Genomic DNA, 4,384 nt, shown 5'->3' on the forward strand with positions numbered 1-4,384 from the left:
GTTTATGGTTTGATGTAAATTCTTTCAGACGTTTTCCTCCACCTATAGAATCAAGTGTTATCATTTTTTTTTTTTTTTTTTTTTTTGACCACGCGACATGTGGGATCTTAGTTCCCTGACCAGGGATGGAACCATCACCCCTGCAGTGGAATTGCAGAGTCTTAACCACTGGACCACCAGGGAAGTCCCCAAGTATTACCATTATTAATAAAATTGTCACTTTGCTGCTTCCTCCCTTGGAGATGGCTGCATAACTCTTGATTCTTGCCCTCCTTGTTCTAGAGTCCCTAGAAGACCAAAACTGGAAGAGACTTAGGGATAGCCTAGGGAAGGCAGATATATAGCACTCCTCCTGTATTCCCGTATTAGCTCTATCCATGTCAGACATCGCTAATCAATCACAGCGTTCTATCCTTGCCCTGCCCCAGCCACTACTAATCAACAGGAAAAAAAAATGAAACCAATTTCCCATGTCTGAAATAATTTGGGCGCCGTCCATTTTGCTGATGAATAAACTAGGGCTCAGAGAGGGGAAGAACCTGCTTCAAGGTCGGAGATGGAGCCCCAGGCTCCTGACTCCCTGTCTAATGCTTTTTCTACTACATTCACTGACTCCAAAAACGATTTCCCTGGGATACCTGAAAACCTGGTCTCTAGGGAGAGGGCAATTCATTCCCCAGACAGGACTCATAGATGGGACCCACTCCTCTAGCCAGCCCTTCATCTTTATGCTTTGCCTGAATGTAACCGGAAGCCCCTGCCAACAGACTGGCATCCCTTCCCCCACAGTCACCACGGACAGACCTGCGGTTTCTGTTCTCCAGGTCTGCAGTTTCAGTTTCCCAAAATAAACATTTAAAAAAATAAAGGAGACATGCCCTTAGCATCTTTGTCTTCAGCACTGGAATTGTGGAATTATTAATTGACCAGACTAAATCAAATTGTTAATTACAGCAGAGAGGCGACTTCAGGTGCTGAAACCGTTAAACTCCAAAAGCATCCCCCTTTCACCAACACGTCAAACTGACTCTGGCTGTCATTGGAAGCGACAGTGAGAAAGTGGGAGAGTCAGCAGGTCTGGACAGACTGTGGGTGTTCTCAGCTGGGCAAGCAGAATAGTTTATTTAATTCTCTCCCTGCCCCGGCAAGGGGGAAAAGTCAGAGGGAAAAAACGCAGACAGAATGTAGCGTAACGTTTGAGTCAGGTTGAGCTGGGTTTAGACTGGCCCCGCACATTTGCTAGCCGCGGGACCCTGGCCATATCATTTCTGGTATCCAAGTCTCAGTTTCTTCATCTGTAAAACAGGCATGTTAATAGAACCTACTGCGTTGGATTATCGCAGTGATTAAAATGACTTGCTTAAAAAGCTGTAAATAAAACTCTTGTATTTGGCTCTAGATTATAAGCTCTGCAAGAGTAGGGATAGCTGCCTGTCTAATTCAACATGGTATCCTCCAGTGCTACCACACTGACTGGTTCTAGGCAGGTACTTATTGAACATCTAGTGTAAGGTATGGTCCTGAGCATGGAGATGATGGTGGAAGAGAGTGCAGAGAGGCTTAGCACAGAAACCCTGCCCTTAAGTAGCTCTCATACCAGCCTAACAGACAGTCCAGAACCTCTATAACAAGTGCATTGTTGTATATTAAATAGGTAGATAATATGATGTAGGGGTTCATGGTGGAAATTCTGGCATCAGACTTGAGTTCAAATCTCAGCTCCCCCACTTCCTACCAATCTGATCTTTATTAGCAAGTTTACCTCTCGATGCTTCCGTTTCGGGATCTGTAAAATAGGGGCCTGCCTTATAGAGCTGTTGTAAGGACTGAATGAGTTTCATGAAGCAAAGTGCTTAATACAGTGCCTGGAATGTAGTAATTGCTCAATAAGTCTTAGCTATTACTTTTCCCATTTACTATGTGACTTTGGACAAATTACTAATCTTCTCTAAGACTTGTTTTCTTGGTCAGTAAAATAAAAATACAAGAGTTCCTACCGTGAAGTATTGCTGGGAGAATGAGATGGGAAGATCCCTGAAAAGTGCTTAGCACAATGTCTGGTATATGGAAAGTACTTAATAATTTCTAGATGATAATAATAATAACAATAATGATAAAAACAAGGTGACATGGGGCAAAAGAAAGTCAATCTCATTTTGATGTATAGACACTGGGCTAAGAGAAAGGTTTATAATAGGTAAGGGATTTTTTTTGGTAGCAACTTTATTGAGATATAATTCACATACAGTACAAACTATCCATTTAAAGTTTATAATTCAATAGTTTTTAGTATATTCAAAAAATTGTGCAGCTATCACCATAATCAATTTTAGAATACTATCATCACTCCAGATAGAGACCTGTACCCACTAGCAGTCATTTCCCTTTCCCTTTCCCTAGATCTCCCCCCTCCCCTGACCTCCCGAACGCTAGACAATCACCAGTTTACTTCCCATTTCTGTGGATTTGCCTATTGTAGACACCTCATATAAATGGAATCATACATTATGTGGCCTTTTGTTTCTGGCTTCTTTCACTTAGCATCAAGTCTTCAAGATTCATCCATGTTGTAACAAGTCTCAGTACTGCATTCCTTTGTATGGCCAAATAATATTCCATTGTATAGAGTTGATAGATATTTGACTTGTTTCCACCTTTTGGCTATTATGAATAATGCTGCTATGAACTGTCATGTATAAGTTTTTGTGTGGCTTATGTTTCCATTTCTCTCTGGGGTATATACCTAGGAGTGGAATTGCTGGGTTATATGGTAACTCTATGTTTAACCTTTAGAGGACCTGCTTTTCCAGACTGTTTTCCATAGTGCTATACCATTTTTACATTCCCACCTGCAGTGTACGAAGGATCCAATTTCTCCAGATCCTTACTAACACTTGGTATTATCTATCTTTCTGACTATAGTTATCTCAGTGGGTATGAAGTGATATCTCATTTTGGCTTTGATTTGCACTTTCTTGATGGCTAGTGACGTTGAGCATCTTTTCAGGTGCTTATTGGCCACTTACATATCTTCTTTGGAGAAATGTCTATTCAGATCCTTCGCTCATTTTTTAAAAATTTATTTATTTTTATTTATTTATTTTTGGCTGCACTGGGTCTTCGTTTCTGTGAGCAGGCTTTCTCTAGTTGCGGCAAGTGGGGGCTACTCTTCGTTGCGGTGCACGGGCTTCTCGCTGCGGTGGCTTCTCTGTTTTGGAGCATGCGCTCTAAGTGTGCGGGATTCAGTAGTTGTGGCACACGGGCTCCGTAGTTGTGGCTCGCAGGCTCAGTAGTTGTGGCACACAGGCTTAGTTGCTCCGCGGCATGTGTTATCTTCCCGGACCAGGGCTCGAACCCGTGTCGCCTGCATTGGCAGGCGGATTCTTAACCACTGCACCACCAGGGAAGTACCCCTTTGCTCATTTTTAATTGTGTTATTTATCTTTTTATTATTGAGTTGTATGACTTCTTTATGTATTCTAGATACAAGTCCCTTATCAAATATATGATTTGCAAAATTTTTCTCCTATTCTTTGGGTTGTTTTTTTCACTTTCTTGATGGTGTCCTTTGAAGCACAGATGTTTTAATTTTAATGGTGTCCAACTGATCTATCTTTCTTTTTCCAGTTTTAGGTCTTTGCACCATTTTGAGTTGGCTTTTGTATGCGGTGTGAGGTAGAGGTACCACTTAATTCTTTTGCACGTGGTTATCCAGTTGAAGAGATTGTTCTTCTCCCATTGAATTGTGTTCATACCCTTATCAAAAGATCAGTTGATTGTAAATGTGAGGGTTTATTTCTGGACTCTCAATTCTATTCTATTGATCTATATGTACATCCTTATGCCAGTTCCACACTGTCCTGAAGAGAACTGAATCTGAACTGGACCAAGTTAACTGGACCTGGGAATGCACAGTCACAGTGTCTCCTTACCTCTCCACAGTGCTTCAGAATTTCTAAGGTGTTTTCATATGCATGATCTCACTTAAGTCTTGCAGCAACTCTGAGAGTAAGTGGAAGTCCAGAAGGCTGAGTGGCAAATCCCTAGACTCACCCATCCAGAAACAGTGGTGGTTCCAGGACCAACCTATGGATCCTTTGACTCTTGGTCAAGTGCTCTCATTACCCCCAGCCAATTGCCTGCTGGTCGAGTCCAGGAATTTGGGAAAAGTAAAAAGTATAGAGAGAAATTAGGGCAAAAATGGGGGGAAGGGTATAAAACAGACTGATTATAAATGTTTGGCTCCTAATCAGCTTAACGGTAAATTTTCCGTTCTCCTGCATGGACAAGAAATGGGATGTTCTGGGTAATCCAGTGTTTTGCTTGGGCATTGCATTTTCAAAGAATGAGAACACAGTGAAATACTCTCAACACCAAAACCACA

The sequence above is a fragment of the Balaenoptera physalus genome (assembly GCF_965194825.1).
Source record: "Balaenoptera physalus genome assembly, chromosome: 12".
Lineage (NCBI taxonomy): Eukaryota > Metazoa > Chordata > Mammalia > Artiodactyla > Balaenopteridae > Balaenoptera > Balaenoptera physalus.